The sequence below is a fragment of the Podarcis erhardii genome (assembly GCF_964252035.2).
Source record: "Podarcis erhardii genome assembly, chromosome: 17".
In the NCBI taxonomy this organism is placed as follows: domain Eukaryota; kingdom Metazoa; phylum Chordata; class Lepidosauria; order Squamata; family Lacertidae; genus Podarcis; species Podarcis erhardii.
In genome coordinates this window covers 30791275-30807218 of record NC_138515.1, presented here as the reverse complement: position 1 = coordinate 30807218, position 15944 = coordinate 30791275, and the positions used below count along the sequence as shown (strand labels likewise).

Below are 15944 nucleotides of genomic sequence, written 5' to 3'. Positions count from 1 at the left end.
GCCAGCTCCTGACAGGCTGCTAAGGAAGATGGATTATCCTCATTTTTCTGTAAATTTTGTCAATTTTGGAATTCATAAGCTATCAACACTGATCAAAATGTGACCGCACAGCTGTGTCAAAAAAGAAAGGAGCAATGACGATGTAGCTCCCTTGTTCACTAAGAAGATTGGTTCTCTAGTCCATCCCCCAGTTCCCCCCCCCATCCCCCAAGCCCGCTCCTCCAGAGCAGGGAGGGAGAGAGAGAGAGAGAGAGAGAGAGAGAGAGAGAACACACAATAACACTGTATGCAGGCCATCACTGGCAGTTTCAAACACAGCCCCCTCCCACCAACAACCCCCCCCCCAAATATTTAGATAAACAAATTGAACGTACACAAATTCTCTAGTGCACTGATTCAAATCACAAAGTATAATTTATTGCGTGTTCTCCCTTCTTTATTTATCCCTAAGTAGTGAACACGATTTCCATTCAGGAGGTTTGTTATGTTCCACTCCTACCAGACAATCACAGCACACTTGAGGCAATTGTTTAGCCTCTTCCTCTCAATTTTCCCATTACTGGGAGTAAGTACTGTTGGGACTCTTTAATAGCCTGACTGCAGCCCATATCAATAACAGATGAGGTTTAATCGTCCAACACAAAAATTATTTAGGCTCGGTAAGGACATTCAATGTCATTTGCATAATGGCATTTCTATCCTGCGCACCTAACCCATCGTGCATAAACAAGGCCCTGGGACCATAAATAATAATAAATCATGACGTCCACGCTCCTCTTGCTGTAATAGGAGCCACTCTTTGTAGAAATTATTTCGGCGGAAAATGGGCACTGTAATTTTAAAGACATGTGACAGGCCACAGATCCGTAAATCACACGCACATTCTCACTCACTCTCTCATACACAAACCAAAGATTTCCAAAATGAACACTGGAATACATGAAATAGCAGAAAAATTACTGGCACTTGTGGCGGCAGTGTTTGCTGTTGACATTTGTTTACTTTTTGAATAAGAGACCACAGAATTTATCTCAAACTCAGCTATTTCACACAGTAAGACGAACTGCAATATCAAGCATTTATCGCTTTGCTAGGGCTGTGGCCCATTTAAAAGTACTTGGGTGCAAAAGCAGGTAGAAGGAGACAGCAGGAATAGGTCTCTGGGGTCATCAAGAGTGGTGAGTCTCCATGGGCACATAAAAGAAGCAATGGCAGGCAATTGAGGGTAGGGTGCATGCAGAAGACTGAGCACTGGGGAAATGGCTCAGTAAGAAAACACATGTGAGAATGAGGGAATGGGTCAAGCCAATGCAGAGCTTATCTGAGGCTCAGGGTGGGAGCTTTGTTAGAATAAAGTTATAAACTTAAACAAAAAAGCAGCTAATTCCCAGCTGGTCCGCTGAGACCCAGGGCAAGTGCACAGGCCTGGAAAGGGTCATTTGAGTAACAACACAACATAGTGGGGGAATTAGGAAGAGTAGGCAGAGAATGAGTGAAACAAGCTTTCTGCTCAAAAAGGCTGTTAATAAATAAAGTTACCTAAACAGGTGGTGATTTTTTTTAAAAAAAACAAACAGCAAACAACAAACAACAAACAGCAAACAGGCAACAAGTGCACATGCCCACATTTCTGAGCATGTACAGAGAGATAAATGAACCTGACAATACTGAATACCGTACATTTTGAACATGTGCAGAACACATTTTGTATTGGATTCCCAAAAAGCATGAGCAGAAGAGCACTAGTGCCTTCTAGTGCTGTTCTACAAATATTTAAACAAAAGTTCATGCAGTGTTGTAGCAGGTAGGTTCTATAGCTGTCCTCATGCATCCATATTTCTGGGAGAGATTGCACAAAGCTCTTGCATAAGTAGAACATCTCTGGTTATACTTTCACTCTTTTCATGCAACATAATGCACCAAAGTGTGTAAATCAGCCCTTTTATGACAGAAGACACTTTCAGCATGCAGAACAATGCCAACAGCAGGGAAGTTTGAGCAAAGTTTTGGACAAACATTAGAATTTTGGGATAGTAATAGCAGATTTGAAATGTATACACATTTGAAAAACTGTAGCTAGCTGTTCACCATTGTTGTGGCCTTCATGGTAGAAAACAGATGGAGGCAACAATTTCTGAGCCTAAGTGGGGAATGAATATATAGTGCAGTGATGTTAGATAGAAAAGGTTTATAAGGAAGAGAGAACATATCATGCTGAGAGAGGGGGGGGGAATAAAGATAAAAGGAATGTTGATGGGAAAATATCAAGATGCAGATATAACTACACATATGAGAGAAAGAGAGAAAAGGAAAAGAAAGAGGAGCAAAATAGACACAACAGTGGGCTTTGTTTTATTTTCTACAAATCTCCACTTGTTTCTAAGTAACATGAAATACTATGTGTCTTTATGCAATACTATGTGTCTTTATGCAATTAAACTACAGTACTATGCAGTAATAAGCGTATGGATGCAAAGGTCAAGAAAGATGCATCTACTAGAAGAGTACTGTATGGTGGAAGACGTAAGCAAGTAGCAAATGACAATGACAGGCTTTCTCTACTGCATCTAGCAAAAAAGTTCAGTTAGGACGATTTGGGGCACCTTATGGTAAAGCCTAGTTGCCTTAGAGCAGGACTAAAAGTAGAATTAGATTCATGTTTGTCCTTTTATATCTCAAGTGGAACCTGCCTGGATTTGGAAGAGTTAAAAAGAACTTTCTGAGTGCAATGGATGCTGGGGTTTCTCCTGACAATGAACAGAATAGGCCTGGATTGGTTAAGCCTGCTTGCTATAAATACTAGAAGGCTGGGTGAGGCGCCCACCTCAAGCAGCAGAAGCCCAGGGTGCAGTGCCCACCTCACCTCACCTCCACTACCTAGCTCTCCACCTCTGCCATCAGTGGAGAAGAGGCACTGGTTACTGGCAAGATTTCATGAGATCTCACTAAAATCTCATGAGATCTCATGAAGCACTTGAGATCTCACAGGATCTCACAGGATGCCAGCACCACGGCCAGCACTTCACGGGTGCCAACGCAGGTAAGAGAGGGGCAGTGACAGGGCAGCGGCAGGGGCGTGCCATGTTCCTGTTTCACCTCAAGCAGTGAAACAGGATGCACCATCCCTGCATCATCTTGTAAATTTCCATGTCCTCAGAAGCATTTATCTGTTTTTAAAACTCTCGTGCTTATAATTGTTAAGAGGCAGGAAAAACAACATCGTATTAAAGCACTCCAAGAAACAGTTAAACCTGAGCTCATGCTGGCAGTCCCCCTCTCTTTTCATAGAGGACAGCTAGATTTCATTCTGTAAAGAGCTCTAGCTGTGTGTTGCAAAAGAGAGAAAGAACAGCATTATTCCCATATTTATTTATTTAGGCAATTTATAACCTGCTTTTCAGCTTAGGTAACATTTTGAAAACAGGTTCTGACACATGTGATCAGAATGCTGCATGAATGACCAAATGATCGGTAACTGAAACCATGGTTGTGTGAATCCATCCATAAACACATACACATTATGAGGGGTTGGTGCAATCCTCTACAGCTGTCGAATCAGGACTAGCACAGATATAGCACTAAGAATAGAATCTGGGCTTTTTATTATGTGTAAAGACTCCAAGTTTGTCTTTTGATGTATTTTTTTTCCTGCAGTTCAACTCCTTTCTCTTAAACATATTTCTGCATGTCTCATTTAATGCCCTTACAGGTGATGGACTATACTGAATTGGCAAAACTAACAGCAGTAGGGGAGGGGGAAAAACACCATGGAAAATGGGATGGGACGTAAAAGAAAAAGAAGAAAAAGACAAATTTATTTTGTGTTGAAGTAAACTTATGAAAGCGTAATAAAAATTTGTGTGTGTACACACACACCCTACATATCATTTTGATGGGGTTTTTGCACATAATTAAGAAACATATTTTGGCTAGAATTTTTACCTCTGAAAGCAGAATCCTGTATCTGAACAAACATAAGTCTTTAGCGTTGTTTGTTTATGGCATCTATATGTCACCTTTCATTCAAGGGGTTGTATATTTAAAATGATAATAAAATTAAATCCAACGTTCAAATAGCTGAAGTCAAATAAAACTTAACACATTACAAACAAAAACTACAGCATCACAAGTATACCATAAAAAAGTAAAACGGCTTGGATAATAAAAAGGCACAATCTCTAAAAACTAGTTGATAAAACAATAACACAATAAAGAAGGCAGAAAAGTCATAAAAATGAACAATAGGACCAGACAGAGTAAAACTAATAAAGTCAATACACAACCAGAAGCAAAAACAGTAAAGTTATTCAAAATTGGTCAAAACCTTGACCACGCTGTACAAAAATCTGACATTTATGATGTCAGTTTCTGTGTTCTAAATCCTAATGAAGTCCATAGAATGTCATGGTCAGAACCAATGTGATGGCTTCTGATTTGCCAAATCTAGTACCAGCACTGTACAACGTAGCCATATTATTAGATCCTCATGTTAATGATGGTTTCAGAAGATCCTAAAGTATGCCATGTTCAAGTGCCCCCAGGTTCTAGAACACAGGAAGGAGAAGGTAGATTGGGATGTGCCAATAGACCCCTGGATGATCTACTGACTCTCAGTTATTTAACAATAGCAACAACATAAATTAGGCTTCCTAAATTAAGCTGCTAAGACTAAGGAAGTATGGGAGAAACCAAGCATGGGTTTTAGTGTTAAAATACTATGGGTCGCATCCAACTAAGTTGTACTCAGAATAGATCCACTGAAATGTTAGGGCTCTGTCAAACATTAGACAGAGTAGTCCCATTGAAATTAATGGACATGACTAACAGATTCATTAATTTCAATGCATCAATTCTGAGTAGGACTTAGCTGGATACATTCCAAAGGAATTAAGTTAGTAATGTCTATTAATTCCAGTGGGTCTACTCTGACTAACACTAAATACAACTATATGAGCTCTCTTTGAGTAATGAAAACAAATTACTGGGCTGAGTATGTGTTCTGTTACCCAGTTCTTAATTCTATGCCTACCTGCCACCCCAAGCCACTATTTTGCAGTTGTTGGACCATGGGGTGTAGAAAAAAAAAATCCCAAAATTGTTTCCACAAGCATGAAGTCTGACCACTTCTGCTGTGTAGCTTTCAATGCTGGGACACATTTTCGCCTCATTCAACGAAGTCTGAAATAATATTGCCAAGTTGTAGAAATCTCTTTAAAAATAATTTAGCACTACCTCAATACACCATGTTTTAAAGGCTGTATGAGAAATGCTGCTTTAAAAATATGTTCCTTTGGAGAGTAAATTGCCTCATAAATGTAGGAAATGCCTACAAAATGAGCTGGAGAGTATTAGCAATTTACAGACCTAAACATGGGAGAATTCTATTCTGGTCTATTCAGAAACAAAAGGACAGATAATTGCAGAGTTATGCCTTGAACGAATACAGCAGGATTGTCCCGTTAGCTGAGACTGAGTGCAATATTTCTTGCCATTTTCGAAACTCAATTGCAATGCAGCACAAAGACTTTCCGTTTAAATTAGTAGGCTCTGGGTTATCACAGCTTCCCATTATACAAGTCAACAGGCAAGTTTATTTGCTTATAGATTTCTCTTTCACTCTCCTGTAGGGTTAATGTAGACAGCAGGAAGTAGGTCAATGTTGTGTAAAGTGAAGCATCCATATAAAGCAGTATTGTGTTGTCTGTGTTATAATGCCCAGTAGCAGACAGTTCTATATCTATTTTCTGAGTGCAAGTAGTGAACATCACATACACACTGTAAACTGCATGGATGATCTCCCTGGCTCTATTATTTTCCAAAGGCACAAAGACTATGTGAGCAATTATATTGTACTCATCTCACTCATATATTATGTCCTGACATGATATTGAAAATCTGATGGATGGCCAGTAAATCACTACTCTGCCTCAGTTCATGTGCAGAGTCCGTTGTTTCCTTCACTACTATCTATGACATTGGGGACTTATAGAGTTGCCATTTGCTATCTGTCAGAGATATGAATGCTAGGAAAGGAACAGTCCTCTTCACAGCTATCATCTTTCTAGTTTTCTTTTGATTGGTTGGGAATGGGCTATTTTAATGCTTGTGCATGGATTTCAACATGTAATTGGTTTAGAAGGAAAACACACTGGGAGTGTTTAATAAGCTGTTAAATGTAACAAGCAATAACTACTACTACTACTCCTATTTACACCCCACCCATCCGGCTGGGTTTCCCCAGCCACTCTGGGCGGCTCCCAACAGATTAAAAACAGAATAAAACATCAAATATTAAAAACTTCCCTCATTGATTTGTGCAAGAGTTTTGTGCTTCATAACATTTACATGGCAATCTCCCTGAGTACATTACTAATTGCTGCAAAAATTCTTTCCCCCTGTTCTGAAGTGATTTTGTATTTGTTGTATTGTTCAGTTGCTGTAATTTTGTTTGTTTTAATCTGTGTTTGCTTTAAGAATTTTGATTATATGGCAGCTTATACCTTGTGTATATGTACAAAAAATTGTAGAAAAGCTATATCCTCAGTGGACCTGGTGCAGGGAATCCCAGGCCTATGTCTCAAATAATGTCTTCTTTCTAACCAGCTCCTACCAACATATTCCGAGCCCCTAAATATATTTGGGTTGAATTTGATTTGGCCCAAGACACATTGTCATGTCATCTCACTTAAATGTTTCCAACGAAAGCTCAAACAACCTGGTGGGCAGAGATGAAGAGGATTTGTGTGTACTTAAAAGCTTATATATGTGACTGATTTTGTGTGTGTGTGTGCGCGCGCACACGTGCATGCTTGTAAGTGAAAGTACATGTGTGAAAAAATGCATGATTCATATTTATATACATTTGCCTAAGTTTGCACATCTATGTGCAAATGAGTGAGAGTTTGCATGCTTGTGTAAAACTGAATGTGAGTTTCTGAGTTGCCCCTTGTGAGCTCTTGGGTGAAGAACATTTGCCAATATTGGCCAACAGTTTTACAACCAGACAAAAGAAAGGTTTTTCGCCCCCATTTGAAATCATACACTCCGTATTCCCTGCTATAAATAAGCATACCAACATAGAAGCATATGAGAAGGAAGACAAAGTTCTGTTCCAAAACTTAGCTGGACTAAACAGATGAAGTTCAGCCATGACTATGATATGCTTATCTCTTGAACCCATGCAGCTGGGACAGTGTGCAGGTTCCCTTCCTTTTGAGTAGCACCCTCTCATCCAGTCAGGAGCTAGGTACACATATAGTCCAGGACAACAGAATTACTAGAAACATCTGAAAAGAGCACATAATATCTGCTTCATAAGCAAGTCACTACACAGAAAGAGTGGGATGTTGAGCTGTGGGTATTCCCTCTTCATTCTTGAAGTAGGGATGGAAGGGGCTGTATCAATTTTAAATGAATTTACATTAGGAATTTGGAGGTTCTGAGCTGACAGAGTTTCAGCTGCATTGGACTACCTCTTGCATCAAATGCCACTTATGTCTGAACAGATTGTGCATTGCTGGGTTCTTTTTTCAAATATCTATGTACTTGCAAAATTATTTGCAGAAAATAAGTATATTATATTTCTGAGATGTATAAAAGAGTCATGCTGCATATGGTACCATATTGCTGCAGCATAATTTATATATATTAATACGTAAATCATTGTATATAGTTATATGCATTGTTACACGTATCTGGTTTTATGCTGGTTACTTTAAGAAACCTTGCACTTTATGCATATAATATTATAAATATAATAATGCATATAAAAATATGTGCTAATAGTTCATATTCTTAGTGAAACCACAAAAATTAAACAAACTTTATTCTCCTGACATTCCATGAGCACGACTACGGAATCCAATCAACTACTAATGAATCCCATCAGCTGAAGTCCTGAGCAAGGATTTCTGCTAAAGCAAATTGGCTTCCCCCTCTCCTCCCCGTGTGCTCCCCAAAATTGGCTCTGGGTGGGGTCAGGAGAAACTCTGAAACAACACATGGGGGAGGAAAGGGAGATTGTTCCAACTAGCAAGCCCAAGTGCTTAAGTTGATAGAACAATTGCCTTATCATCACTGGCGGAGGAAGAGGAGGGGGAGCACACCACCCCCAGCAGCGCGATCCTGGCAGGGTGCCATCGCAGCTGCCCCCCCCCCCGCCCCTGCAGGTGGTGTGCCATGCCCCCAGGATGCACACCAGCCCTGCCCCTGCCTGCTTCCCCCCCCCCCCGGTGCTGGAGCATGAAGCTCCACCACTGCTTATCATGATATTTAATTCCACCCAATAATTAGAAGAAAAAAATCTGTTCTGATTTCAATATTTTGAGAAAATTCCATCCCTAACATGAAATAGCCTGAGACTGGGATCTGCAATGATATCCAGGAAAAGAGGGCAAAACATGCACATGTGTTGTTTCCTGCATTGGGAAAGGGTTGGTTTTCAGTAACAGCTGGAAACAGTAGCAGCAGAATATAAACTGTCTTTACCAGCTTCAACTATTGATATATTTTTGATACAATCTGCCCAAAAAACCCTGGACAAGAAGCATTTGCTGAAAGAATTGATGAATAAGAAGCTACTAAGAAGGCAAACAAATAAGAATGTGTTGAATGAAATATTGAAGCACATCTGATCCAGCACATTTGACTACTATACTGCAGATGTCCTCTGATGTTGGACTTGCTTAGCTGTTATTAGAGGACACCCCATGCTAAGAGCTTGTGTGCTGAAATGGCATGTCTTCGGGATCGTGCTGTTAAGGATGTGGAGAGCACACGACTGTTTCTAAGTTCACAAAGGAGGCCTAAACAGTTTCACAAATGTAGAGACCCTTTCAAAAGCAAAACCTGTTAGCTGCATACATGGGTCCAGCAGGTATTCTTTTCATAATATTTCTCAGCTACCATAATCCAATTGTCATGCAACATGCCAGGCTTCATCAATCATGCTGCGTTATGTTCTGTCACATAACATAACACAATATGACTGATGCCACCCAACATGACATGCTGCAACATGCTACAATGTGTAGGAAATTTTTATACAGTCCTCCAAGAAAACTGCGCGCACACACACACACACACACAAGCAGCTTGTCAGAAATGGGGGGGGGGGGTTAGATCCCTTGAAGGCTTCAGCTTTCATGCTTAAAAGGGACCATTCATAGACTATTTATACGACTGTAATCCCTGCGTAGTAAATGCAACCAAAACAATTAAATTGGCTGTAAATCACAATTTTCACAGGCAAAAGGCCAGTTAAAAGAATGGTTGTTCCTGCTACAGATAGGTAGCCGTGTTGGTCTGCCATAGTCAAAACAAAATAAAAAAATTACGTATCTGAAGAAGTGTGCATGCACACGAAAGCTCATACCAAGAACTAACTTAGTTGGTCTTTAAGGTGCTACTGGAAGGAATTTTTTTATTTTGTTTTGGTTGTTCCTGCTGTTATGTGAAAAGTGCCTCCTGCTTCTTGTGAACCAAACATGTTCTTTGGTTATGCAAAGAGGACCTCTGATGCTGGTACAACCTGATCTTGTGTGTCGTCCATCAAGCTGCACATTTCACAAAATGCCAGTTAGCAACGTTGTACTCAAGGGCTTGTGTAGCAGGTACTGAAAGATATGTGCCTCATGCCCTCAACAAATCTGCTCTGGGGGTTTGGCAGGGCACATAACAGATTTAGATGGAGTGCTGGGGGAGGAAGGGAAATTCTGTTGTGCAAGCAGAAGTCCTTGTGCTGAGAGGTCAAGTTAGCTGGATACATAGGCGCCAGGGCCTAAGGGCTGAAGCACTTTAGGATCCCCAACTTTTCTTAGGGGGCTAGGCCCCTTCAATGTTCAGAGGGCATTCCCCAACTTTTCTTAGGGGGCTAGGCCCCTTCAATGTTCAGAGGGCATTCAGTTCTGCTGCCTGGCTCCTCACAATGTCACATCAGGCCCTCTCAATCATTCTGAAAAGCTGGCGCCTCTGGTTGGATACTGTTCACAACTATTTTAACATCAGTATGATAGGGTTAGAATGGACCAAAAGAGTCTTAAGCTACCTAGGATGCTCCAGCTTTCAAAGGGTTATTCCACAAGCTCCAGATAACTAGAAGCAGATAGCCACTGGAACAGATAGCTCTATATTATTTGAATCAGTAAGACAAGTCAAATGCTACATGGAAATTGGTGGAAGAATCATAGAATTGTTAAGAGTTGGAAGGGATCACAAGCATCATCTAGTCCAAACTCCGGCTGTGAAGGAATATTTTGGGGGTTTTTTCCAAAAAAAGATCTGAAATTTCCTGGCTTGGACAAGAAAAGTGATTATCCTATCCAGTGCTGATATTATCTCTGCCATCAAAGGAAGATACAAAATTAACTCCAGGAATTTATGTGGTATAGGAAGAACAATGCTAAATGGAGATACTCTCCTATATTGCCACTAATCAAAATACTATTATTATTATTATTAAAAGTGCTTTTGGTTAGATATCATAAATAAAATGAATGACATCATCAGAAGACCTGAGTTATTTGGCATGGGTTACATGCATTTATCTGTATACAGTGATACCTCAGGTTACATATGCTTCAGGTTACATACGGTTCAGGTTACAGACTCCACTAACCCAGAAATAGTGCTTCAGGTTAAGAACTTTGCTTCAGGATGAGAACAGAAATTGTGCTCCGGTGGCACAGCGGCAGCAGGAGGCCCCATTAGTTAAAGTGGTGCTTCAGGTTAAGAACAGTTTCAGGTTAAGTACGGACATCCGGAACAAATTAAGTACTTAACCCAAGGTACTACTGTACTAGACTATGAAGCTTACTAAGTATTGCACTCCACACACACACATACACTGTAGAAGCCAACCAAATTCCACTGCACACAATGCCCAGCAAGTGCTATCTGAAATATACATGAACATTCTAGTAGATTAGCATGTTAGAAGCATATAGCTAGACAGGAGAAATCCAACAATGTGGGTTCACCAGCTGTAGATTTTTGTAAAACTGTGCCAAAATTAAAGAAAGTATTGTCAATTCTGGATTAAATTAACAACTAGCAGAGGATGCATTCCTTAAAGGGGGGGTGGAGACAGCATAGCAGTTTAACCTCCCCTGACCTTTGAACTCTGAGGGGGGTCATACACATGTCACTGTTCCCAGCTGTCTTTCTGACACTCTGCCCATTGCAGGGCCTTAGCCCTTTCCATTTTGTAGCGGTATTGATCTGTTGGCAGCAATGGGCTGGATAATTAGCCAGGAATTAGGGTTTCTATTACAGCCAGGAGGTTGCCCCAGCTGATTTATCACCTGAATAATTTACTGTGATTGAAAGGAAATTAAAATGAACTCCATTCGACAACTGTGCACTTTTATGGGCTTTAGTGAAGACTCAAAATCCAAATTAATAGCCTTGTGCTGTTTAATAGTCTACTGAGAGTAAATATGGGAAGGTTTTCTCTGCTGCTGATGTGCTTTCTCGTGCTGGATTTAGAAGTTGCTCCTCCTCCCCCCCTCCCAAGATAACTACTGACAGACCCAAAGGTATTTTTTACTTGAAAGAGACACATATTAGTGACTAAACTGTTACAAACGTGTCTAAAAAAAACCAAAAGCCCTCTAGTTCTATTTGCACTTTCATTTATTATTAGCTTTCGGTCTGGAGGCAAAGTTAAGGCTAATCATTTGAAAACAAAATGGGATGCATCCTACATTTTCATTCACAGGAACAAACATATAAGTCATGGGTAAAATTAAAAAATTTGCAAGGGGAATAATAGATATATCTGTTCCCCTGCCAAGCACAGGTAAATCTACAGATCTGAAAGTCATTTGTATCTGCCTCGTAAAACAGTTTATTTGTCCTTCCTACGTTACAAGTTTCATTACAATAGTTACTTTTGTACTTTTGGTCCCACAAACAAAAACATTCTTTTTCTAGAAAAATAGGTGCCGGTACTCACCATGAAGTTGTTATAGTAAGTGCCACACTTTTTAACAACAACAAAAAGAGGTGCCAGTACTGCGTACCCTTGAGTGTTCCGGGGGGGGGGGGAGCACTGCCTACATCTATAACAGCGTTCTTCTTTACAGTAAGCTCAACTTCCCAGTATTACTACATATGCAAATTCTGAATGTGGAATTCTGAATTTGAATTTTGAGTTTCAAAAGAGAAATTTTACGGCCCCGCCCCCACTCACCACTCCACCTCTTTCCCCGTTTTTCTTCCTAACGTCTCAACAAATTAAACTGATCTGTAGAAAAGGTAACTTGAAAAAAGACACATTGCACATACTTTTGTAAACCAATAAATCTTTAATAAAAATACATTTTTTAAAAAAGATAATTTTTACCTCAAAATTCTGGGTCTTTTGACTTGTTAACAACTCTTGTTGTTTTTATTTGGCCAGTGTCAATATCTGTTCTCACAAGCTGTAAACTGACAAAAGCTGTCAGTTTATGAATACCATTTGAATAATATGTGAAGAGTGCCAATGTGGTATAGCAGTTAATATGTCTGGCTAGGATTGGGGAGACCAAGGTCAAAGTCCTCACTCAGCTGTGACGTTCACTGGGCAATCCCAAGTCACTAGGTCTCAGCCTAACCTACAGGATTGTTGTGAGGCTAAAACAGGAGAGAATGGAATCTTGAATGCCATCCTGAGCCCCTTGGTGAGTTCTAAATATCAAACGCTGTTAATCAAATATTACATATTGAAATAAAGTATTATTGCTAAGATTGGGGGTTTCATCAGGAGTAGATTAACTGAACCAGGATTGATTAAAGTCAGTCCATTAGCGAGATCTATATATACTCTTGTTAGCGAGATTATTGGCTAAATGGCCCACGGGTGCTTTCTGGAATGTATCTGAAAAGTCCTGAAAGGGGCACTTTCGTTTCTCTTCTTTTCCCCATTTCTACGTAAGGATGATGTAAGTTAAGTCTGAATATGAAAAGAATTAATATAGACCATGCAGTTTAGGTTGGAAAGGAAGACAGACTAAGGGAACAGCTGATTCTTTGGCTCCGCAAGCTCTGGAAAGTGCCTTTTGGGAAGAACTGTCTCTTTGTGGAGATCTGGTGTGGGGTAGTGGATTTGGTTGTCTGTTGCAGTGTTTAAACTGTGGTTTCACCTATGCTCAGCCTTTGTATTTGTAAATAAACTCAGCTATTATACATGCCATAAGGCTCCCAGTGAGCTTTCCAAAGGAAACAAGGCCCAGGTAAACACCCGTGGAACTTCTCACCACTAGGGTAAGCATAATGGTACCCAATATTAAAACCAAATATCCTCACATGTCAAAGGTAGATATATCAAGTTTATTATGAATATTATTTCAAATCCATTTATTACTCCAAAGCATTCAGGTAAATAAGACTGTATAACTGTTGTGTAAGCTCTAGGAGCAAATATCTATGGGGAATTCCCAGACCAATCCAATGCTTGTGGAAAACAGCAGAAGCCTTTAGGTATTTCTATCTCTCATACCATTTCTAATTTCCTTAGGATTTTTCAGTCTTTTCCATTTTTGGCCCCATACATATACATTTGCATGCTGCTGTACAGGAGATTTCTTCCACCAAACAAAATGGTGCTTCCATCAGCTTTAGCAGCATTAATCAACAGAAGGGGGAACAGCTATCTGAAATCATACTACCACTACCGCCACCCAGTGATCAGTACTGTCAAAGCTAACAGCTATGTGCTCCAGAAACACAGACAATTGTTTAAAAGAGGATTCTAAACATTTTCTCAACCAATAACAACAAAATGACCACCTTGAATGTTCTGGTGTCATAAGAAATTTTGGTCACCTCATTGCTCACCCCAACTCCAGCTCACTTATGTACAAGATTAAGAGCATGTTGGTACTAGGGCGAACCCACTTCTTATATCCCCCATAGTAAGATCACTTCCTATTTAAATCTCAGCCCGAGGGTCGGATAGAGATGCAAATTGCCCCCTCTCTAGACATCAGAATGATAATTTCATGAGCACAGAGGCGCAACAACTGCCTTCCACAGCTGATCTGCAAAAGGAGCTCTATATGTCCTGTAAGTACATATGGTGCATGCAATGACCACACACCCTTTTGGTCACATGCAGCACTGGAATTCACTCCCCAGAATCGTTGGCCAAAGGTGAATGCAGCCCTTGGGCCAATAAAAAGGTTAGCCTGCTGTAGAACCGCACATTTCTTGTGTGAAAAATAAATGAGTTGTTATCATATTTTGTTCAACAGATGTGTGCTACAGTGTTCACTAGGTCTATGTGAGGTTCCTAGTGATCATATAATATGCCTTGTAGACACTACTTAACTTTTTAAAAAGTTGTCTGAAATACGCAATAAAACAATTATTACAGTGCCTTTTCTCAAAATGTTGCTTCCTCTAAATTCAGTTTCAATACTCTGAAGTTGACGGGCTAAATAAGACCTGATAAAGGCAACTTCATGTATTTCTTATAAAAATAAAACGCCCTGAGAACTGGGCTTCTGCTGTGCTAGTTTTAACAAAATATCACGAACAACAATAGCAAAGTGAACTCCACCTAATGGTACACAAAAGCATTTCACTCTTCACTGTTTCACACACATGCAAAAACCAGAGCACTTATTAGCTTAATATTTGCATGAAGCATACTATTGTGTGAATGTTTTCAGCTTCTGTACAAATACATTAGATTTACCGGTATATTCAGTGCAAACCCATAAATTAAGCAGAAACCTTTTCTCCTTAATATGAGGATGATCATTTCTCTGTAATGATAATCAGAACTGTCACTCTAGAAATTTTATGTCAATGTATACTTTCCATTTTTAGAGCATCAGCCAAAACATCTGCTTCACCCTGCAGTTTTCATACTATATCTCAGCACATGAGGAGGAATTACTCAGGGCATAATTCAGGCAGAATTAAATCACCCCCTTAGCCTAGGGATAAGTAAAAATATGTAAAAGCTGCAATCTTATACTCACCTGAAAATAAGTTCCATTGAACTTTTGAGTGTGGTGTACTTTACATCAGCGGGGGGGGGGGGCAGTAGGGTGTGCTGGACATTGTCTTGCCTTTCAGTAAGGGACTGGATGAGAGCCAGTCCAGATAAGACGGAGGCATTGTTAGTGGGTGGTTTCCTAGACTGGATGGAAGGGAGGTTGCCTGCTCTTGATAAGGTTACACTCCCTCTGAAGGAGTGGGTACACAGCTTGGGGGTACTTCTGTTTTCGCTTGAGGCTCAAATGGCCGTGGTGGCACAGAGTGCTTTGGCTGGTGGCCCAGCTGAACAACTATCTGGACAGGGACAACCTAACTTCTGTTGTCTATGATCTGGTAACCTCTAGGTTAGATTACTGCAATGTATTATACATGGGGCTGCCTCTGAAGACTGTTTGGAAACTTAAGTGGCTAGGTTGCTCACTGGGGCAAGATATTTGAACATATAACACCAATCCTGGCCCAACCGCACCAGCTGCCAATTAGGTTTTAGGCCCAATTCAAAGTGCTGGTTTTGACCTATAAAACCTTAAAATGCTCAGGTCCGCAATACCTCAAGGACCGCATTCCTCATGGACCATCTCTTCCCAACCAGACCATGCAATCATCTGAGGCGAAAGGTCTGGAGGGTGGCAACATAAGAGTAGGTCTTTTCTGCGGTGGCTCACTGCTTGTGGAATGCTCTCCTCAGGGAGCCTCACCTGGCACCTTTGTTATACAGTGGTACCTCGGTTTTTGAACCTCTCCGTTGCTGAACATTTTGGTTTTTGAATTCCATAAACCCGGAAGTAAATGCTTCCGTTTTTGAACACACCTCAGAAGTCAAACCAGAAACATAGCTTCCGTATTGAGTTTTCAGTTTTTAAACATTTCAGAACTCAAAGAGTCTTCTGGAATGGATTACATTAGAAAACCAAGGTACTACTGTATATTTTCAGCCACCAGGCAAAAACATTCCT

The 15944-nt window shown here is 40.3% G+C and overlaps 1 protein-coding gene across 3 annotated transcripts in view; it reads right to left on the bottom strand.

The window, feature by feature from the left end:
• Positions 1-15944, bottom strand: part of PAX5 (paired box 5) — a 220275-nt gene that overhangs the window by 112543 nt on the left and 91788 nt on the right. The gene's annotated exons all lie outside the window — the stretch shown is intronic.